The sequence below is a fragment of the Caretta caretta genome, chromosome 5, assembly GCF_965140235.1.
Source record: "Caretta caretta isolate rCarCar2 chromosome 5, rCarCar1.hap1, whole genome shotgun sequence".
Classification (NCBI taxonomy): domain Eukaryota; kingdom Metazoa; phylum Chordata; order Testudines; family Cheloniidae; genus Caretta; species Caretta caretta.
In genome coordinates, this window is record NC_134210.1 from 80,522,384 (window position 1) to 80,546,766 (window position 24,383).

At 38.1% G+C, this 24,383-nt stretch overlaps 1 long non-coding RNA gene across 1 annotated transcript in view; it reads left to right on the plus strand.

Annotated features, from left to right (window-relative positions):
- Positions 1–17,832, plus strand: part of LOC142072022 (uncharacterized) — a 35,379-nt gene extending 17,547 nt beyond the window's left edge. The window contains exons 2-3 of the long non-coding RNA XR_012668304.1: positions 16,437–16,798; positions 17,387–17,832. This is a non-coding gene — a long non-coding RNA (uncharacterized LOC142072022). The remainder of the gene's footprint in view (positions 1–16,436; positions 16,799–17,386) is intronic.
- Positions 17,833–24,383: the final 6,551 nt, after the last annotated feature.

Sequence of the window (24,383 nt, forward strand, 5' to 3'; positions counted from 1 at the left end):
CAAAAAAACCCACCCAAAAAACAAAAAACCCTTTTTCTTTTCCATACAGTACATTTTGTGAGTTGAGAGATTAAATAAAGCACAGGTTGAAAAGATCCACTGTTCTCATTACAGATATTTGAGCATCAGAAAGCATACCATATTGCCAATGAAATGGAAAATAAGTTACATGAAAGAGCTGTTAATGCCAACTCTGTTCTTGGCATGCTTAGTGAGAGTGTTCCTCTCTTGGAAAATCAGCCATAACACTTTATTGTTGTGCAGAAACAGCAAAATGTCAAAAACATTTTCTTGTCCTTGTGGAAGTAATAAAACCCTACAGCAAAGGCAACACTCAATATCTTCTGTCTATGAGAACTATGAAAAAGCTAATGAAGAATGATTTAAGCAGCAGAATGAATGGACAGATGGGACATCAGTAATGACTAGAAAGAGAAGAGACTGTGTATATTATTAAAAAAAAGTTCCCTTTGGGGTGTACTTCTCAATGCTTTGCCCATTGTCTTGAGTTGGAGGTGGATGCGCTCCTCAATGTTGCCGAAATCAGCCATTCGGACGTCTTTGTGGGTTAGCTATACAGTGTTCTCAGTCAATGAGAGTACGAGCCAACTAAATGTGCATAAGACATTATCAAAATTCCAACAGACAGACGGGTCCAATGTTTTGCTGAGTGCTAGCAGCAGTAAAAACAAAAGTTGTTTTTAGGTCATTCAAAATTTTGTAAGACGACTTCACATTTGCATCCAACAATATGGAAAGAGTATTTAGTAAGCAATTAAAAATATCTAGGTCAAAAAAACATTTGGTAAATACAATATTTGTTGAATTTGGCTCATATTGAACTAAGCCTCAAGAGAGCTGTCAGTCTTGTCACAAACTGCAAAAATATGACTTTATTATCTATTATACCATGGCCCACATAAAGGCAAATCACCCCTCAACTTCTGTTGCTATGAAAATTGCAGGTGGTAACGGCCTTTGGGATACTAAACAACAGCTTTGTAATAATGAAGTGTTTGAGGGAGTAATGCTGAGACAAACCACGTTTCAGAGAAATCAGCACCAGTTCTGCTGGTCAGCATTGGACAACCTGCCTACCAGATGGCCTAATAAGTTTTGGTACCAGCAAAGCTTTGGAGTAAGGTTTGCCTATCTCAGGCTACGGCTATACTAGACAGCTTACAGTGGCGCAGCACCAGCATCCATGTAGCTGTGCCACTGTAAGCTCTCTGTGTAGGCGCTCTAAGCCAGTGGGAGAGAGCTCTCTTGTTGACTTCAGTTCCCAAGAGTGGTGGCAGCTATGTTGGTGGGAGAGCTTCTCCCATCAACATAGTGCTGTCCACACCAGTGCTTATGTCGGCATAAGTTATGTCCCTCTGGGGGATGGCTAATTCACACCTCTGAATGACATCATTTATGATGACTTAATTTGTAGTGTAGCCAAAGCCTCAGGAAAGAAGTAAATTTAGTATGATGTGAAATAAGGAAAGCAACCTCTGAGGTAGCAGGAGAAAAAAAACCCTTGGCCCCTTTAAGGATTGCACCACCGCCTTTTTCCCTCCTCATGGACAATTATGGGCTTGAGGAAGGAAGAAGGGTATCTCTGTGGCTGACTGATTGGACAGAAGGGTACAGAATAATCCTATTGGCTTCTGTGTACCAAAGGGGAAGGCTTATAAAAAAAGTTCCCTTCCAACCTCATCCCCTGGGAATTAGAGTGGGACCATATTTTGGGGCCTTGCTGTGGCTATCATGCTAGTCACCTTTTTGGTGATAGGAAGGCATTTTTCCCTCACTGTCAGAGTATCCTGGGCAGTGTGGTGTTTTGTCACCTTCCTCTCAGCAGGCCAAGGACCCGGCGAGTAGGTTGTAAAATTCATTTTGTTGCACTGTGACAGGCGCACAGCACAGTGTAGGTAACCACTTAGTAGGAAGTCCAATTCTCTGATAAACCAGAACTGGAAGTAGATTAGGAGGCGGCATCTCCCAAAGAAGCTGGGGAATGGCCTTGGGGGACATCTAAAGTCTGGTACAGTGAGGAGACAAACATCTCTTCATTCCCCATTCATCCTTGTATTGTAGGAAGTTTTTTTCAGAGACACGGTCTCACTATTTAATCCATAACAATATATGAAAGAAAAAAATTCTCAGAATTTGTTCTACATTTTGAAGACTATTTTGCATGTCTAGGATGAAATATTAGCCCCATTGAAGTAAATGGGAGTTTCACTAGTGGCTTCAGAGAAGTCAGGTTTTCCCCCCCACACATCTGGTACTTATGCTACAGTTAGCATACTTGAAGCCTGTAATTTTAGGCCCTGATCCTACAAAAAACGTATAGTGTGCCTAACTTTAAGCATGTGAAAATATACCATTTGACTTCAGTGCTTACATGTGAGCAAAAGTATTTGTAGGACTGGGGTCTAAGCATGGTAAAGGTAGCTGAAAAAATATAACCTCATCATTTGTTTTTAACTACCTACTAGTTTATGCAAAGTGCAATCTAGTTGAAACTGAATGATTCTCAATTGAATCAGTTTAACTTAAAGCCATTTGTTCAGTTCTGGCTGACACAAGGTAACAGTCATTCTAACTCATGTAACGTTCAAGCACAGAAGGGGAAAAAAGCAGAAAAAGAAAGTCACAACCTTTGGAGTATTTTCAAAGAACTATTTTCTTCAAACAGCTTGAATTTAAAATATTGGTTTGCAATCACAAGGAAAAAAAGGATCTTTGTAATCTCTGTGCTGTTTTCATAAAGATTGATTGTGACTTAAAATAGCCTGAGGTTAATACTGTAAATCTGTCTGAAAAAGATATTTCAATACATGTTCTTCATGCACTCCGAAAATCAGCATATCATACATCTCACATAAGTGACACAATTTCAAGCTCTGTTGGGAAAAATATTACATTTATTATATCCAAGGTTAAAAATAAAAGGCACTTTTAAAAATTGGAATTATCTTTTTAAATTAAAACAAATGCTATCAATTCAAGTTGGTCAGCATCAAGTCCAGCCCTCATAAACATGATAGCCCGATTTACCTATTGTAGTCGAGAAGATTATTGGGACATTTTTATTAATACACCAAAAAGTAGACCATTGTCTGTAGAATTTTATGGATTAAATGAGACTGATTTACACCATTTGTACAATTTAACTGAATAATTACTCTTAATTGGCTTTTCAATTTTAACTAAACCCTTGAATCTCCAAACACTTAGGTTTGCTTAACTTTCCACGTCAGTGTGATCATTCATGTTTCTAAAATTACGCGCATGCATAAGTGTTCACAGGATCAGGGCCTAACACAGTATTTCATGACTACCCTATGCTGCCTATGCCAGTCAAATTAGTTATTATTAATAAAGTTCTGCATATTTTTTTATTGGCGTTTAAGCTGCTTTGTTCATAATGGGCTTGATGAAGATGTTATTGGGTGAAGTTCTATGGCCTGTGTTACATAGGAGGTCAGACTTAGTGATCCCTTTTGCCATTAGAATCTATGACTGTTAATTATGTGTTATATATTTTATGCATGTTACATTTCTGGTTCTTTGTCTGCAATATTTGAGTTTCTTTGAAGAATGAAATGGCATATTCCCATTCAGTTCTTAAAAGCCAGACTACAATAGGGAAATATAAAAAAAGAAACAAACGATGGGCCTGATTCGCCTCTGCTTTACTTCAGTTGGTTTGATATAAAACCAGAAAAGGCAGGAATGAATTAGTTACAATGATTTTTTAAAAACATTTTCAAGTGCTTTTGCTACAGCATAGAAGTTGTGTAACCCATACGCAAAAGAATTTGTAGTTTATAGCTCATAAAGTCTTACAAAACGTGTAAAAAGACTGTAACCTTTCTGAAACATTAGCTGGACCAATAAAACACGCTTATACATTCCATTTTATTTACTGGTTAATAATACTCAACATCTGTTTGTGGTTTATCCTTAAAGCAGACTCTGAAGGACAGGAAGCTTTCATAGTAAAATTATGTCAGTAAAAAGTTAAAATGTATACTGTTTCCTACTCAAAATGGAATGGAATTTGTACCATAGAATATTTCACAATAAGGATTTAGGGATTTAAAAAAAAAAAAAGAGCATATAAAATATACATGTTTACATATTAAAGAAAAACACATTTCAGTAGGTTCTAGTCTAATTTTTGATACACATGGCATCTATTTTTGTGTGTATAAATTTTTCACTACATGCTTAGAATCAGAATTTCTAAAGAAAACTGATGCTGTGTGAATGTTTAAGCGGGAATATGTTGATGTAAAAAAGGGGTTTGTAAAATCCAAACTAGAAATAGCAGAAAGGATGAAGAGGCAATGTTCTACTATTTAGGTCTTTGTGGCGAGGGGAAAGGACATAGAGCAAGGTTAGAGATAAGGACATATTTTATATACCTCCACACTTTATAATTATGGTATTTTGAAAGGTGTGACATGACTTCATGAACTGCATAGTAAGGAGTCAGTTTTGCAAATACTACCGTAACCTTCCCCTCCATCCCCTGTAACGGTTATGGTTTCATATCAATTAATAGGCTATTCCTATGCAGTTATTTTCCAAACACGAAAGTAAAAAGATTTCAGAAACAGGGCTAAAAATGTCTGAATAGCAAGTTTCATATTATACAAATAATGCTAAGATTTCGGGACCATGAAAACCTCCTTAGTTTACTTAATTGCTTATGAATTAATTTTGTTAGCTTCTGCATTGCTACGTTTCACTATGAAATTTAGCACCCACACAAAACAATGAAAACAATAAAAATGGGGGGGAGGTGTGTGAGAAGAAACCCATCTAGTCTCTCATTGGTTAACAGCAGTAATCACTGTGAATTAACAGAGTCAATAACACTACAAAAATCAATAAGACAAAAATGTTACTCTTTAAGTGTCATATTACAATCACGTGCGGAAAACTGTTGTCTGCATCCAATTTAAAAAGGCATCTGCTCATGTTTGCTTAAAACAAAAGGGTGGTTGACTTAATGAATTATTTACAGGCATGCAATATGGCAACAGTATCGTTATGAACTCCCTTCTAAGATCTCCTCTGGCTACTCCTGGCAGGGTGTCAATTTGCTTGTTTTTATGGTAGGTGCATGAAATTATGGAGCTATTCTCTGAAATGAGAGTCTGTTGTTCTACTCTCTAAATGTTAGTAAATTCAATGAATAGAACTATAGCATCACTTGATCAGTGGAAAAGGCATATTTCGTAAGAGCAACATTGTTTTCAAACACAGTTTTAATCCGAAATTACCAAATAGACGTATGCAGTCTCTGTTGTAAATTCTTTCAAGATTTGTGAAACATGCTTCACAAGAACTGGGCCGATCAGAAACATTTTAAATGAAATCTTTTAAAGGTAAGGTTATTTCTTATTTTCCATAAAGCCATCTCTCTCTGAAGTAGCATATCATGCGCCAAAGCTGCAGCCAGATCCATGTAAGGAAACCCCTGGGATCAATGGAGCTCCATTGGATCTGCCTGCATGGATCCAAATTCAGGGTAGAGGCCTTAATTTGTAGCCATGGGCACAATTTTGAACAGCACTTAAATGGTTGAAAGACTGAGTCATTTAGGCACTGATCCTGCAAACAAATGTATGCAATTAGTGAGTAGAGGAGTGTGTACTAAGGGACGGCACACTAAACTGGAACTCTGGAGACCCAGATTCTATTCCCAGATCTGCCATTATCTTGCTGGGTGACCTTGGACCAATCACTTCTCTATAGGCCTAGATTCCCTGTCTGAAAAATTGTGATAATGATACTTTGTAAATGGGCTAGAAATCTACTCATGATAATATACGCTATCATATCATCTCTCTTATGACTAGTCTCATTGAAGTTAATAGAAGCACTCGCGGTAGTAGAGTTAAGCACAAGTGTTTGCACAATGGAGGCTATAGGTACATCTGAAAATTAAACCCAATATCTCCATATGACGTAGCTATGCATGCACACAAAAATATCATACTACAGGTATAGTTCTTAATGCATTCCAAACAATTCCATTATTCTCATTCCATAGTTCTATTGTACTGAAATGAAGAGGTGATAAACACATTTATTATTTCAACAGTTGACAAATCAGCAGCCATTTGTCACCATTTTGACCGACAACCCATTCTAAAAAGCTATGTATATATTTATAACTTTCACAAAATGTCAAAATAAACAATCTATCATTATCACACAGGGTAATGTAAACAACTTCTTTGTAGCGTGTCCACAATGCATGTATACGATACAAAGCAAAGAAAAAAAAAAAACAGCTCTGACAATACCCAAAGAAACATTTGTAAAGCAAAATAAGGCTACAGACAAATAGGGAAAGCAAAACTTGCTAATCCCCTTTCATAAGAAAAAAAGAAAGAAAGAAATTGATTCAAGCAGTATAGATCCTGTCATATATCAACAAACAGCAAGTTGAATAAGCTCATTCATATTCAACTCCAAATTTTTGTGGCTTTAGTAGAAAGATATTCAAATCAGGAAGTCATTTTAGCAATACATTCATGAATTCCACTGCCCTAGTCACCTTTTTCCCATCCAGTGCAAAAAGGATGAAAGCATCACCTTGCAAGTATGTAGTGAGGTGAGCATTAAAATATTCATCTGAACCACAGAAGACTATGACATTTATGTGCAAAAGTGGGTTCTTAAAACGTAGGGCCCAAACCTTTAAGTTTTTTCTTTTAGCAGTATTTCTTATTCACATGAATAATCCCAGTAGAGGCAATATTGGACTCAATCATTGTTTTGTAGGGGTGTAATTTCTATGACTTCAGTGGAGTTGCTCCTGAGTTATTCTGGTATGAAAGAAGAATTAAGCTCAGCTTAATTGTTAAATTCCACAACTAACAGTTGCAGGACTAAGCTATTAGGTACTAAACTGAGAAGAAAGCAGAACAGAGATTTTAACATTTAGTGTTTTTGTTATTCTCTCTATATTTCACATAACTTGATAATTAGAATTAAAGGTTTTGATTTTCACAATAGAGCATTCCTGATTATATGCTAGATCTAGTATTTATCAGAAACAATGCATCAGTTGTCAGAAAGGTACCTTGCTATGCTGATGTTGAAGCTGCTTGTGTGGAAACTTCTTATACAACAACATGGCTAGTAGATGCACAGGTAACATTGCCTGCCCTTAGTATCTACCATACAAAACACAAGGTAGGAACTCTTCCAAGAAGGCACTTTTAAAGCTGGGAAGAGGCTTCAACCCTTGACCATAAGCCACTGGTGTTATGGGAAATGTAGTTTAGGAGACAGGTAGCCATATTGCTTTCAGATGTGTGTTTGTAATTGGTGTAATTCAGCATTGTGATTTTTAAAATTGCTTTTGCCTGTTCATCTGGGGTGATTAATTACTCTGATGATCCACACTTATTTGGCCTACCTCACCTATTCTTTGATGAGTATCAGCTGCTCTGACCCAAACAACATGCTAACATCTAAGTGGTTTAAATTCCTGCAGAAGCTCATGGCTGTGAAATGCTCAAAGCAGGATCAAAGATTTTGTAGAGGAGGTTGCAGTGCAGTCAGCAAGCCATTTCGTGACTGTTTAACCTAGGCCAAGATTTAGGCAGACCCTGTTTGGTATCACTGTGCAGCACAAGCTGTGTTCTCCAGCCTATGGCCTAGACAAAGAGGGAGAGCAAGTGTCTGTGTGGCTACCATCTGAATAAAAAAAAGAAAAGGAGTACTTGTGGCACCTTAGAGACTAACCAATTTATTTGAGCATAAGCTTTCGTGAGCTACATCCGATGAAGTGAGCTGTAGCTCACGAAAGCTTATGCTCAAATAAATTGGTTAGTCTCTAAGGTGCCACAAGTACTCCTTTTCTTTTTGTGAATACAGACTAACACGGCTGTTACTCTGACACCTGAATAAAGAATTCCCTCTGTCTTTACTAAATCTGAATTGTGCCTCTTCTCTTATGAGGGGAATTGCAAATGTGCTTTTCCTTTGGGGAAAACCAGTAGACGTGGCAAGTTAGTTGCTCAGTTTATATCCCGTGTCAGTAAATGGGTATTTTTCCAAGTTAAGAAGCTTTATCTCTTCCGGGTGAAGTCAGAGTTTAGCAGCTAGGTAGTATAAGAGCCCAGGCACCTAGGCTGGGGGGAGGACTCAGAGGAGCAGGTGAGAACTTTTCTCTCACAGTGAGTTCTGGGAGATAAGCTTTAATGCTTACTTGTGTTAGGAAAACCCTTAAATTGTGCTGTGAGTTTGTTGTTTGGGTTTTTTCCCCCTAAATTTCTCATTTGAGTCTTTTTAAATAAGGAAAAAATTGACCATACAATTTCTTTGGTTCACAATTAGCTAGCTCTCCCCTAACCTTGTGATTTTAAAGCTATTTAATGTGCCTTTTTATGAGTCACAACTAGAGCTGGTAATTTTTTTCCTAAATTTTGTGTTTTCAATCATTTATCTCAAAAATGTGGTTTTCAATAAACTACTACCAAAAATCTTCATTAAATGTTTGCTTTTTTTCACGATGTCTAATTACAACTATAACTATGTACGTCAGGCGGGGTGGGGGAGAATGTGGTGGCTTAGAATATTAATGTCGATTCCTACAGACATGATTTTGCTCTCATAGTCGCATAAATCCATTGGACCAAATTTTGCTCATATATAAGCCAGTTTAAATCTATAGTAACTGTAATGGCTTCTGTGGAATTTCTCTTGATTTACAGTGTAAATGAGATCAGAATGTAGCCCTTAGAGAAAAGATTACAGTAGCAATCAAAGTAGCTGACTAGGATTCATATACCTGTAATCCTGTGGTACCCACCACTCTGTGTGAGATAGGATGTTTGTTAGTCTTTGGTAAGACACACCCACAGTGACACCAACATGTTATTCCTACAAATTAAGTCCTGGAAAGTGAGCTTCAAGAATGTTTTAATGTCAGAAATGCTGATTGGCTAAAGGTATGATTCCCAGAAGACAGTTCTAAGAATAAAGTGCCAGGATAAAATAATGCTGTACCTGCAGACATTTGGTAGCACTCTCAGAAGCCACTAGTAATAGACTATGGGTATTGCAGAGCTACTCATTTCAAGTACAAAAATGAATACAAAAAATCGCATGGGCACTTTCTGAAAGTCTTTTATTTACCAAGGGTCATGGTGGATTCTACATCACTGATGAAGATATACTCTAGGCAGGGCCGGCTCTAGGTTTTTTGCTGCCCCAAGCAAAAAAAAAATCCCCCCCCCACACACTTTTTTTTAGCTTTTACACATGTTTGCACTTTGCAATGTTTTTGTTTTGTTTTGTTTTTTACTGTTTAAAATAAAAAAATGAAAACAGAATTTGTAATTAGTGAAAAAAAACAATTTCCTACTAGTGTACTCATTTAATTTTAACAAAATCACAATTACAAACAATTTGGGTTCAACTATACACTGTAATGAAAAACGTTAGTGTCTTCCAGTGTGCCCAGTTTCTCATAAACTAAAAGAATTTATATGAACCGAATTTTTCTGCTTTTTATACTTGCATAGTCTTTTAATAATTCACTGAAATCTAATTTTTTTGCAATGGTACTTTCAATTGAAATTAATGCAAGTCCTGACAAATGATTTTGAGACATGGTAGACCTCAAATAATTTTTTAGTAATTTCAGTTTTGAGAACTGCGCTGACTAGAAGCCACTGCTACTGGTAATGTTAAAAGCATGCATAATGCTATAGCAATGTTTGGAGTGAGGTGCTCGGGGCTGTACATCCCACCCGTGGGCCCCCAGCCCAATCTCAGATCCGGCCCCACCCCCCACAGAGGGGACAGTAACCGACAGAGCGGCTGAGGGGGGGCAGGTCAGCTGCGGGGAGTGGGGTGGACCAGGGGTGCCCACCCAGCGCTGAACCGCCCGGGGCAGCAGGTCCCTTACCGGCCGCGGGTCCTGCCTCGATCCCGGCCTCCGCTCAGCTCTGGCTCCTCCACCCATTGTGACAAGTACAGCAGGGGCAGGCAGGGGGAGAGGAGCTGCATCGCCCCCGCTCCCTATGCAGGAGCTCATTGGTTGACTGAGCGGGGGCAGGGGGAAAAAAAAAGGATGGCCGGAATACCGCCCCTGGAAATGTGCCACCTGAAGCACGTGCTTGCTTTGCTGGTGCCTGGAGCCGTCCTGGCTCTAGGAATAATACTGGAGGAGATCAGACAAGATGATCACAGTGATCCCTTCTGGCCTTTGAATCTTGGTATGTTTGGATCCATTTTATAAATAATGAAGTCAAATACCTAGTAACCCAATGCTTTACAGTTTGTAAAAAATATATTACCTGTATGAACATAGTCTTTTAAATTTTCTGTTAGACAACACTTGGTGCGTATATTCCTCTGGAGGCTTATTTGAATAATGAACAACCAATTCAGATGTCTGTGAATAACTGACCAGATAACAAGTGAAAAGTAGGTAATTTTTATATCCTGATCGTGCAGACACGTATACAGGTGAGTAACTTTACACACAAGTATTCCTATTGTGTTCACTGGAACTCCTTACATGTATGTTTGCACTGTGGGGATATAGTAGCTTTAGCTGGTAGTGGACAAAGAATACGTGAGTATTTACATATCGCAACATGTGGAAGGACTCATTTCAAAACTCTTGAAAATGTGCTTGGTGGTTTCATCAGATTTGCAAAATGACAAAACCATTGTACAATTTAGCACTGTTGGCAGAGTCATTTCAGGAGAGAGACGGAACTGTGATAGCTGGGATATTGCAGGTCAGGTTTGAAGGTAATTAACTAGAAGAGTTGTGTATGGAACCTTAAACAGTTCCTGATGCACTCTGCCTAGTTCCAGGCAGTGTGATCAGTTCCTCACTTTCATGAGCATTAAAATTCACATTTAAAAATATCACTGTATTTATGAAAATAAGGAGGGGGCGAGGGAGGCTATATAAAGAGCATTAATTAAGGTTACCAAATTAATTTTCTTTTTATACTTGTTAGTGTACAATCCTTCACTTATATCCCTCCAATATCCCAATCTTAAAGACAGTCCTTGATCTATCTTCAGTGAGGAATTGTAGTTCTCTAATAACTTGCTTCTCATCATCATGAGGGTCCCAGAATGACCATCAAACATAGGCAATATGAACATCTGGGAGTATCTGATAGTAGTAAACACAGATGTGTGTGACAGGACATAAACTGCTTAGCAGGCTGATATAACTGACTTCCCAGGGTTCAGCAAAGTTGTATAGTCCCAGAGATGCCACTGCCTGGTTATAATGACTACTGTACTCCCCATGCACACTTTGGCAGCCGTGCTTAAGAAGTGTTTCTAGTCAATGCCACTGCTCAAAGCTAATTAGGTGGGCTTTGCTAAAATGCTTTCAGTGTGCTTGTTTATGCAAGACTATGTTGCTGGCTGATTAATATTCTTACATAGTTAATTTTGAAAAAAAGCCCCATACTGAAGAACCCATTTCTTATGCTACATTGACTCTAATACTCATAATGGAGATCATAATCTTTGCATGTACATTTCCAATGCAACAAGGCAAGTCTGTCTTTGAGCTGACTATTCTGCTTGGAAATCCACACTTAAAAACAAATGTTTGACCTCCTAATGAACCTAAAGAGCTGGCCTGAAGATAATTATTGGGAGCAAAGATCAAAGCCAGCATTTTCCAAAGTGGTCAGTAATTTTGGTTGCCTCCTTTTTTGGCTGCCTATTTTTGGATGTGCACAATGGGTCTATACTGATAGAGAATGATTAAACCAGAGTTAGTACCATCCACATGGGAGGTTCTTTTTATGTCCTCACTCTAAACAGGCCATTGTGTTTTTAAGTTTTGGGAAATAGGCATGGGAAAAAGACATGGAATCCACAGCTATACAGAGCCCAGGAGAAGAACAGAGGAGGGATGGTCCAGAGGCTAGGATGCTAACTGGGAGACCTGGGTTCCATTTCCTGCTTTGCCATATACTTCCTCTGTGACCTTGAGCAAGTTGTTTAGTTTCTCTCTGACTCCGTTCCCCATCTGTAAAAACGTACTTCCCTACCTCACAGGAGGGTTGTGAGAATAAATCCATTAAAGATTGCCAGACACTCAGATTCTATATGATAGATAGTCTGTGTAAGGAGCATGGTTCAATAATGGGCTGAAGCAGGGCCCATGGAGTGGCTGAACTGCAATCCTGTTCCTGACTTGCCTTGCTCCATATAACCCAGCTCTGACCCTCAGCTCCAATTTCTGACTCTGGCTCTGACTCCAAATCTGACTGTGGGCATCTATTCCTGACCTACTCACTCCTGCAGTAGGCCTGCCCACCCATGTCCTTGTCTTTGACAGCATGACTCTGGAATAAAACCTAACGAGAGCACTTTTAGGTCTGGTGTTGGCTTGAGATGCTCTGGGGCTATAAGTTAAGAACCTGTTTTTTCCTGCATTTGGAGGAACAGGACTTTATACATTAGTTGTAAATAAACAAGAATCCATCAAAGAAAATACCAGACTACCAGTTTCTACTTCCAAATGAAACACCCCCATTGCCTAAGCATTGACTAGCCATTTGGGTCAAAAAGGGGCAACAGTATTTATTCCCCATATTAAAAATCTATTTCTGATTTAACCATGGATAGCTCATTGTGAGTATTTGATATCAACATTTAAACATTTGAGTTACGTTGGTTTAATTGGGATTCTTCAGAGAAGTTATATGGTATTGTTTCTATTTTCTGAGTGAATGAACGTGCAACCATCTTTGGAGCAAGTTTTCAGATTGGTAAATTGAATGTTCTTTTCCCATAAATATTTCCAATATTTCAAATATTTCCAAATTCAGATTTGAACTTTGGTTTCTACAAATATTTGGACCAGTAAAATCTTTATTATATGAATATCTATGGAAAGTGAACACACTTTTCTTTCATGCAGACATGCTATTTACAAAGAAGATTAGGACTGTGTTGTGCCCATTGAAAAGCCAGATATCATGATACTGAAAGAATAAATCAGTGTCTCAAACTTCAGATTTGAAATGGATCTGCAAATAATAAATCATTGGAACATCAAAGACACATAGATTCTATTAGAATGCTTTCTTTTCCATTGTTTTAATAAGAACTATTATTTTCTGTGAATTCAGGCAGTGATAAAAAACAAAAAGGAAATGAAAGATGAGGAAAATGAATAAGGCTGCAGATTACTTACACCATGGTAAAAAAGTTTCAGTTCAAGACTAAGGTATATGATGTCTGAGATGCTATAGTTTCATAATAATCGTAAATTAATTTTATTTCTAAAATATCCTGCCATCACCTTCATCAAGGTTCTTTGTTCATTGATAATTGTATAAAATTCAATAGATTTAATCTGGATACAACTATTCCAGTTTTCACGGTAGAAGGGGAAAAAGTCAAAGAAAGAGGTTGTTTGTAATAACATGGGATCAACATAGGTCATACACAGTAAACACAAGCTCCCTTTGCATTGCATTACAGTAATCAACTTCATGGTTGCACCACGCCCTGCACCATTGTTGCAAGTTAGTCATGGGATAAAAAAAGAGTACAGCCTGCGTAAATGCTGTTACTTAACAAAGGTGTCTTACCTTGTTGAACACATGGCTTTTCACAGAAGTAGAGTGACACCTAGATTATTAACCTTATCCACAGCTGTGTTAAGTGAGAAATTATTTGAAGATATAGGCCTAGCAATGCCACCACTACTTGGTTTAGTAGTACCTTACATTCCATAGATTTCAGAGGGACTGCTCATGATATAAAGTACCTATTCAAAGAGAGTAAAGAGTATTAAATCTTACTTTTAAGGACTTGTAAATGTGAATATTCATAGAACCGAAGGACTGGAAGGGACTTCAAGAGGGCTTCTAGTCCAGTCCCTTGCAGTCAAGGCAGGACTAAGTATTATCTAGACCATCCCTGACAGGTGTTTGTCTAACCTGCTCTTAAAAATTTCCAATGAAGGAGATTCCACAACGTCCCTAGGCAATTTATTCCAGTGCTTAACTGCCCTGACAATCTAAACTGCCCTTGCTGAAATTTAAGCCCATTGGTTCTTATCCTCCTATCCTCAGAGGTTAAAGAGAACAATTTTTCTTCTCAGAGGTTGAAGAGTACAATTTTTCTCCTTCCTCCTTGTAACAACTGTTTATGTACTTGAAAACTGTTATCATGTCCCCGCTCAGTCTTCTCTTCTCCAGCCTAAACAAACCAAGTTTTTTCAATTTTCCCTCATAGGTTATGTTTTTTTAGACCATTAATCTTTTTTGTTGCTCTTCTATGGACTTTCTCCAGTTTGTCCAAATCTTTCCTGAAATGTGGCTCCCAGAATTGGACACAATACTCCAGGTGAGGCCTAATCAACGCGGAGTAGAGTAAAAGAATTACTCCCTGTGTCTTGTTTACAACAGTCCTTTTAATACATCCCAGAATGATGTGTGAGACAGGACATTATGATGCCAGAAGGATACCAGAATGATGTTTGTTTTTTTGTAACACTGTTGACCACATTTAGCTTGTGATGCACTATGATCTCCAGCTCCCTTTCTGCTGTACTCCTTCCTAGACAGTCATTTCCCATTTTGTATGTATGCAACTGATTGTTCCTTCCAAAATGGAGTACTTTGCATTTATCATTATTGAATTTCATCCAGTTTACTTCAGACCATTTCTCCAGTTTGTCCAGATTATTTTGAATTTTAACCCTATCCTCCAAAGCACTTGCAACCCTCTCAACTTGGTATCACTGCCATTATAAGTGTACTCTGTATGCCATTATCTAAACCATTGATGAGGATATTGCCCAGAAACAACCTAGAACTGATCCCTGCGGGACCCCACTTGATATGCCCTTCCAGCTTGACTGTGAACCACAGATATCTACTCTCTGGGAATGGTTTTCCAAGCAGTTATGTACCGACCTTATACTGGGTCCATCTAGGGTGTATTTTCCTAATTTGTTTATGAGAAAGTCATGCACGACAGTAAAGTTAAGATATGCCACATTTATCACTTTCCCTCATCCAGGAGGCTTGTTACCCAGGCAAAGAAAGCTATTAGTTTGGTTTGACATGATTTGTTCTTGACAAATCCATGCTGTTACTTATCACCATGTTATCTTTTAGGTGTCTGCAAACTGATTTCTTAATTATTTGCTCCATGATCTTTCTGGATACTGAAATTAAGATGACTAGTCTGTAATTCCCCAGATTGTCCTTATTCCCCTTTTTATAGATTGGCACTATATTTGCCCTTTCCAGTCCTTTGGTATCTCACTGTCTTCCATGACTTTTTGAAGATAATCGCTAATGACACAAATATCTCCTCAGTCAGCTCCTTGAGTATTCTAGGATGTATTTCATCAGGCCCTGGTGAGTTGAACACAAACTTGTCTAAGCAATTTTTAGCATGTTGTTTAGCCTCTGATCCTACCTCATTTTCACTGGCATTCATTAAGTTAGATGTCTAATTGTTACTAAACTTTTTGGTGAAAACAAACAAACCAAAAAAATCATTTAGCTTTTCTGCCATTTCCACATTTTCTGTTATTGTCTCCCCACCCCCCATTGAATAACAGGCTTGCCCCATCCTTGGTCTTCTTCTTGCTTCTAATGTATTTGTAGAACATTTTTTGTTACCCTTTATGTCTCTAGCTAGTTTAATCTCATTTTGTGCCTTGGCCTTTCTAATTTTGTCCCTACATCCACGGAAAGTGAATTCTGGAACTGTAACCAAGATTCATTTAATTATCAAAAAAGTAATTCTGTTCAGAAAGAAACTGTTGATAGAAATGAGGCCATCCAATCATGGAAGGGCAGCAATAACATGATTTATTTACCTGTTTTCCCAGCTATGAAAACAAATTGTGAATATCAAATTCTCAGAGGAATAATTGCAGTGAACAAACTGAGAAATCCATAGGCTGAAATTTGCTTCCCAGTCTCTGAGGAACAATTTTCAAATGAGTAGAAAGGCTCAGTCCAAGGAATAAACTGTTAGTTTGAATTGTTTGCCCAGCTTTACTTGCAACCTCCAAGTCCTCTAAACTATAAGGGACACAAAAAAAGTATCTTCATAACAATTTCTGCCTCTGGTTTCTGTATTCAAAGAATTAAAGAAAAAGTAGTTCTAATACATCCAGCTAACAATATTATCCAAGCATACCTCCAGAGCAGAAACCAGCACCCTCATGGTCAATGAGACAAGATGGCCAACTGCATGTCATCAACATACCAATTATACCCTATACTTTGTTAAGAAATTATCTTGCCACAAGGCTGTGTGAATGTAGAACAAGATGGGAGAGAGAATTGAACTTTGAGGGAGGACGAGAAAAGAAGTTGCCACCATTCTGTGGGATAGGAATAAGGAGGTAGTGCTGATTCCTGGTTTTCTTATATTTCTTCCATTAGGAGCTGGTCTTACCTCAATTGCAAGAAGACATGATCTTTTAGAGTCCTATCCCACACTGCCTTCAGATGGCTTGATGGCCTTGCCTCTACTTCCAGGGTGAAAGGGGCATGATCAATAAACTCCATGTCAATGACTGATAGGAAACTTGAAATAGACCAGAACATAGAATACAGGAAGTGATGTGGTGAGTCCTTTACCAGTATGAACTTCTCCTGTTTTTCTGAAGAAACGCTTCACTGGAAGGAAAATCGTGTCATCTCCTATACATCTGGACCCAGGCCACTGTGGAACTAACACAATTCTCCTATGCTCGCATAGGAGTGGTCAGGATATGATGAGCCCATTCACACCCTGTTTACAGGTAAACTCAGCTTCGGGGACGAGGTGGGAGTGGGGGGCGGGGTGTGATGTGATGATTTGCCAGTGAGGCTGGCTGATCCACAAATGTACTCTCCTTTTTTAAAGAGGGGGAATGCAAATTCTGAGGACACTACTGTGGCTGCACCAGGTTGAAGGTAATAACTGTAAGGAACTCAGTAGCTTCTCCACAACTTGGGGAAAGATTTTTGTCCGAACAACCCCATAATAAATTAAGCTGTTTAGGCCTGGCATGTAGGGATGAGAAAAGGAGAAAAAAAATGGCCCTTAATTCCATTGGGCCAGAAATATCATAAATAGCTGGTCCTTTGAGACTTCTAGCCCCATTTTACAGATCTGAGAGGTTCAAATAGTTCAGATAATGCATGGCTAAGCATCTCAACTTTTGCGTGTTTTCAATGGAGAAACAGGACAGAGGTCAGCCTCATTTCATGTCCTCTCTGAATCATACTGCTGAAGGTCTTTCTTTTATCAGAGAAGTAAAATTATCAGATAGTTTATAATGTGCTAAAAAATTCTGCTGCAAAAATGGAAACAAAACAGCTCACTTGTGTGTTCCTTTATCACGTAGCTCTAAGCCAAATGCTGCCGTGCCATATGGAGGGGCGTACGTGACAATTAAGTGAAGAAAATAATGCTGTAAGTGCCTAAAACAGTGCACATGCAGAGACGACGTGTTATGGAAATGCTGTCACCTCCAACAGAGCATGCAGATTGGCAAGTACTGGCCATCTATGTAAGGCTACAGGAAATCAACTGTGAGTGGAACACTACTTGACAAGAAGTGTTTTCTGTGTCTACAGACTTCTACAGACCTTGTATCCATTACAACTTGTATACCCTGTGCTACTGGGCTAATCCATTATTCCAAGCCATAAACTGATGTTAAGAACTCGAGGAGTACCAGAGAGTCTGCAAAGGGGTTTGAGTGACGTGAGAGTGGGATTTGTTAGGAAGAATGAACCATATTTCAGCACTGCCCACTGCAGCTTTCATCTCCTTTTATCAGCTTTAAGATTTGATCCAAATACACTTTGTTCTTTCTCTTATTTGTGATTTTATTTTACTATTCATTTTGTGTTGAATTTGACAAGGCACTGTGATACTTGTGAATTACTGTTAAAGAAAGAAAGACAAATCACCTGCTTCAATAGTTTAATTTAGTTTTTTTAAAAATTTAAATTAACCTTTTTCAATTCCAAGGTGTGCATAATGCACATTGTATTTAGGAAAAAAAACCACAATAGTTTTATGTTTTCTGAAAGCCCCACTTACAATGGGTATTTGAAACTAAAGATATATGTTCTCCTTTTTCTTCTGGAAACTAAAACAGCCTGTTATTGTATTCATAAATGTATTTGTGCTTCAAGTTCCCTTCATGGAATATAAGAATTTCTCACATAAAAAAATGCATTGTTCCTTCAGATTAGGTCTGTGTCTTTGAAATACACTGTGTTAGAATGTTAATTGAGTTTGACATAAGCATGGATATAAAATGCATCATGCCACTCAACTTACCAGCAGTGAAACTGATTACCAATTATAATTGTTCTCTGCATGCTGACAGCATACCAAGATGGAGATGTTGAATATTTCAGTTTGCAATATTATCTGGGTTGTTTAAAGTACTGACTACGTGTCCTGAAACCAATAGAGGTAATTGGTATGCATGTAAGAGCTGGCAGGCAGAGCACATCACTTATTTATAGACTCTTTTGATGTAACTCTGTGGAAAAAAAAACGTTAATAAAATATGGTTCAAAGGAAGATTTACACTCACCATTATAATATGACATAAAGTACAAATTATTGTACCTAAATAACTGTTTTCTAGTGAATAGTGTTCCTTTATCCTTTTATTGAACTAGTCCACTGAAACCTAATGGAATGGGAGAAGGGAAATACAAAGAAAATGAATATTATTAACTTTTTTTTTTGCAATGAAGCTAACTGAAAATTAAGACGCTTGTGACACAGTGGAAAAATCACAGTTTATGGCATGGCTTTCATAACCTTTTTATTTGCTTCACTAATTGATTTATAGTCCTCCCAGGGTACCTTCATCAACAAACTTCTTGTCAACAATTGATAGGAAACTTGAATGGGACTAGAAAACAGGATACAGGAAGTGGCACAATGACCTTTGCCGAAAGCTGAGCAAACGAGTTAAATTAGCCTTTCTGCAAATCCTTCTGCTACTATGAAGGACTCTGGCATTCCTAGCTTCTCTTCAAACAGGAAGACAAATGTAAAATCTGAAGGTAATATTTGCAGAATTCTTTGTTTTGGTCAGAGCTGGCATTAAACCTCATGTGATACGCGTAGAAACAAAGATTATATCAGAGAAAAGAAAAACACGGGACTGTTGTCAGCCTAATAAGATGTCGAAGAAGATAGAACAGTAGCTACAGCTAGTAAAAATCAGTCTCAATAGACACAGAATTTATTCCCCATAGACTGGAAGAATACGTTTAAACAGGAGATAAAAGTAAGGGGAAGTGGTGAGGCAGGTTAGGACATATGCTAGGTCTAAATTTTATATCATATTGTATTTTGTGAGAAATAGCATGTGATCTTGGAATTAAAGGTAGTATTGTAAAGTATGTGCAGAAGGGGGCCAAATTAAGTTTGACTGAACAACCTTAACTTTGGTATTGTCTGCCTTTCAAATGCTTCACTACGCAACCTACATGTTCTCTGAATGTGATTTTTTTTGCAGCCAGGGGGTGGGGGAGTCATTAAGGAATAGTTAGTCTTCTGGTAAGCTCAGTAATAAATTAGTGATGCTTTACTTTCTTTGATCTTGCTTGAGGGGACCTGTTCTGCCTGGCAGTTAGAGCCTCCTCAATGTCAATCAGGAGAACCTCAAAGGAGCCATTGAGCCCCTCACAGCTTTGGGCCTACAGAGAGATGGTAGCTTGTAAAAATAATTGAGGGCTAAATTGTGAACAATTTATTCACATTGATTAGTTCACAATGAGATTCTAGTGTGAAGAACTGTTCACCTGTTTGAGTAAGGGATTCACAATCTAGCCCTCGGTTTTCATGTTGAATGGGAAGCAAACACTGGACTTGCTCCTGCAAGCTGGTGAAAGTTGGTCACCCCCTGCACCTATGTGGAGTCCCATGATTTCATTTAGGCTTCACACAGTGCCGGGGTTACCTGCCTGAATAGGACTGATGTCTTTGTGACAAAACGCCAGAAATTTAACATTGTTTATTAAATCCCTGGAGATAATAATTTAATTGAAGTAACATTTAATTTATTTTAAAATATTTACGTTTAGAATATGAAGTAAGGCAGCGAAATATGAATAATGCCAAATTGTCTTGAGTTTTGCGACTAAATGCTGCTGAGACTTAAATTCAGCACCTGTAAATTCAAAGAAACTATGTCGCTGGCTTATGCCAGTGGGTATGAGAGAATAAGTCTACAAAAGGACAGCATATATGGGCCCACCCCAATCAGAAGATTCATATATTTATGTGTTTATTATTTATTTTTTCCACTACATGCATTTTCATGTTTGAATTTAAAGTACTTTTTCTGTCTGTGAAAGTTTTCTTTTTGATGTAAACACAGAGGAAAAAAGAACAAAAAGATATTTAATTGCTCCTGTGTACCCTAAGAGGCTTTTCAGAATTGTATTGCAGAATATGGTGGAAGTGCCTTACAATGAACTCCTTGTAAATTAAATAATAGAGGTCTTTTGCTGACTCACCCTGTAAGTAGGTGCTGGAACTCTGCAAGGAAATGTTGATTGTAGTTTAACCTCACCCTGCATATAAAGGAGATGGGGGTGACTCTTTGGGCATAGGGAAGTGGGAATGCAGCACAGAAAGGTCCTATAGGAGCCCTAGGAACAGGCCTGCTTGGTGAGGAAAGCTTAAACTGTGCTTTATGTTGTGTTAGTGTACTGCTGATTAAAAGACCCACCCCTGGAAGAGAATTAGGGCACTAAACCCAAAGTATGTGTGGGCTGTATAAGGGTAAGGACTCTGTCCATTCACATGCAGCTCTGAGGGGCCTTCAGCTCTAGAATAAGCTATCTGCCCTAGTCTCAAAACCCCTTGCCTAGTATCCTTCTGGGCAGACTGCATGGTGTACTGATTTGTGTGCGCTGTTGCAAAGGGTGCTTTGAGCGGGCGTGGGGGGTTGGATCTGTGTGTTGGGTGGGAAGTTCTGTATTTATAGGGGGGTTCAGTCTGTTGGCTATTAGTGGTAAAGTGCTGTTTAATTTTGGATAAGAGACCCTTTTTATTATAGAAATCAAAATAATTAAAATAAGATAAATATATAGGTCCCTCCCCACTGAAGTCAATGGCTACCATAGGAACTGTATCAGGTGCATAGTGAAGTAAAATGAAAATCCCAGATAGTTTTAATGTACCACAATGCAGTTGTAGTTTAATGCACAAAAAATGCAGTTGTAGTTATAGGGCAGTATCCAATTCTCATGATAATAAATGAAAAGACTCTTATTTACTTTCCCCCATTGTGAGTCTCCAGTTATAATGCAGTTGTGAAAAAAGGTTATTTCACCCAAAGAGGATTCTACAACACTTTAATGCAGGAAATGCACACAAGGAACATGAGAAACAAACAATTAGTAGATGAAATATGAAAAGAACCATTCATTGTTTCCCCTGCCCTTTACTATTATTCCAAATGCATTCAACCAATCATCCTCTCAATCTGCTTCACTATTAGCTAATTGTAAAATTTTAAAAAAACAGTGTAGTTTTATCTTCAAATTAACACAACTCAAATCTCATTTCTCTTGCAGGAAAACTTTGATGCATGGCACAGACAAAAAGTATTTTGGGGTGCTCACCATATCCATGTGAGAAACTCTGCTGAATTTGATAGGCTACAGTGAGCACAACTGTAAAAAGGGTAATTATAAATAAAATAACAAAAGCATTATTAGTACAATGCCTGATACCAGGTTTGGGAATTATATATTAAAATCTATTTATAGCAAATCTTTGCATTATTGTAGGTATATGGAAAATAGGAAAAAGATGCACAAAGTTTGTTGCTTAATGTCTAAACCCTGATGATTATGACTTTTAAAAATTCATATTACTCGCAAGACTGTAGGTTCTAGGAGAAAAAGCCTTGATATTATCTAAATATCTTAGTCCCAATTTCTGTTTGTCACTTCTTTTTAAGTGGAGAAAATATGGATAAAACAGGAAGGAGACAGACAAAGTCAAATAAATTCCAGTCCATACAACCTCAAAATCAAACAAGGCCAGGGCCCAGACTTTCTGTAACATCCACGTGCAGAGGAGGACCTTCTCCCACTTGAAATGGCAGCCCTTCATGGGACTTTGTAGAAGGCTTTCTCCAGGGTCCATATGTTGGGCAGGTGCATGGCAAATTCAATACAGAATTCATGCGAAAACTAGTGCAGCCCCAGGCTATGTTACATTTTATGTAATGTTCCTCCATAAAGGAGACCCCTTCCAAAGGTAGCTGCCTGTATGGGATTACCGGGGAGCCTGCTTCTAAATTCTTACATCAGAGGAAACTTCACAGGAGAAATGCTGTGACTTTTTTCCCACTAGACTACCCCCTGCCCCATATTTCTGTGGTAGGGGGAAATCCCCCCACAAGGATTAAATATATGTTCACTATCAACACTACTAGGTTGGATACCCTTTGGGGTTTATGTGTTTCTGGGTTACTTCGTGTCTGTTCGCCACACATATGTAAATTTGCTTGCACTGGGGCAGCTTAAACATGGGGATGTTATAACACATCAGGTCAGCTCAGACATCTGTGCCAATGAGTAAGCAACTTAACCACATATAAGAGCAGAGAAGGATGAATTCTAGTCTATCTCATTCCATAAAATGATGAAAAAAATAATAATGAAGTGGTCACTAATAAAAAAGAAACAAATTAGAAATATTACACTATCGATTTCAAAGGGCTATCATTTTAGAGAGGTGTTTTCAATTCTGTTGGTGTTATAAATCCTGAAAACCAATGGAAAACATTTCAGGATAAAAACCCCAGAGCCTTACTAAAACATCACCTTACTAAAACTTTCATTATTTGCAATGTTTTGAATAAAATCTAAGGTAGCTCAAATGTTTAAACAGATGGCTCAATGATATGTCTTTTTCTTTACTAATCATAGTTATTAAAACAACCACTTTATTTTTATTGTGTTTTAAATGGGCATAGAAAATCTGAGTCTGATAATGACCTTTGTACATAATGCTGCAAATTGATTTTGATGACCTTTCACTCTCAGATAATTAGACTAGCTTCATGCACATTCATCTAGCTCCCACTTCACTGAGATTGTCTGTCCAATATGCTCCATGTGCTACCCTCCTTCCCCTTTCCCCACCCCCATCTTGTCTCTGAGTCCTATTGCTGATTTGTTGTTGTAGGGCTTGGGTTTCTGCTAGAGCTGATTGAAAATTAGACATTTCTGCCCCATGGAAAATTCTGGTACTTCAAAATTTGTTTTACTCATGAAATGTGATGAAAAGTCAAAATATTGAAATATTTTGCAGAATGGAGAGTTCGGAAAAACTTCAATTTGGAAATGTCAGAGCTTTTTGTAGGTTTCAGAGTAACAGCCGTGTTAGTCTGTATTCGCAAAAAGAAAAGGAGTACTTGTGGCACCTTAGAGACTAACCAATTTATTTGAGCATGAGCTTTCGTGAGCTACAGCTCACTTCATCGGATGCATGTGATGAAGGGATGAAGTGAGCTGTAGCTCACAAAAGCTCATGCTCAAATAAATTGGTTAGTCTCTAAGGTGCCACAAGTACTCCTTTTATTTTTTAGAGCTTTTTGTATTACAACTTATGCTCCCAAGATGTGCATGTCGAGGCACTGAGAACAGGACATTTTCAGTGGAGGTCTCTTGACTCCAGCATTTGCTTTTCTCTTGGTCTGATGATGCCCAAATTTGTTGACCTTAAGGGCATGCTGTAATGTTCATTTGTATTATGTTTGATTTTGGGGAGAGGCAGAACTTAGGGAGAGGAGTATTGATTAAAATTGCTATTTGAAATTTGCTGGCTTTAAAAAATTGCACAATAGACTCACAAGATGGAAAAGACTCACTAGGATCATGCAGTCCACTTCTGCTGATTGTGAATGCAAGCACAAATCATTATAATAGAGCATTTTTATACATTGAAAAATTAAAAATGTACTGCATGAGTATTATTAGATTTTTTTTTAACAGTGCAGTTGCTGGTATGTAGATATATTGTAATAAGGTTGTTCCTTTATCTATGGCTGTATCAGCAGATATGGGAGATTGATAGGAAATTAATTGACCATGCCTTTCCCCCACCTTAACGTGGGACATAAGAAAGAGATAGAGATGCCACTTCATACCCTTTGAAAAACACATTGGACCAGAACTTCAGCCAGTGCAAACTGCTTTAGTTCCAATGGCATCAATTTACCCCTGATGAGGATCTGGCTTGCTATCCTCCTGCGGCATAACATCAGCCATAACGCTACAAAAAGTGTGGATAAGGAAAATAATAATAATGAAAACAAATCACACATATTTCCCTCTCCCCCC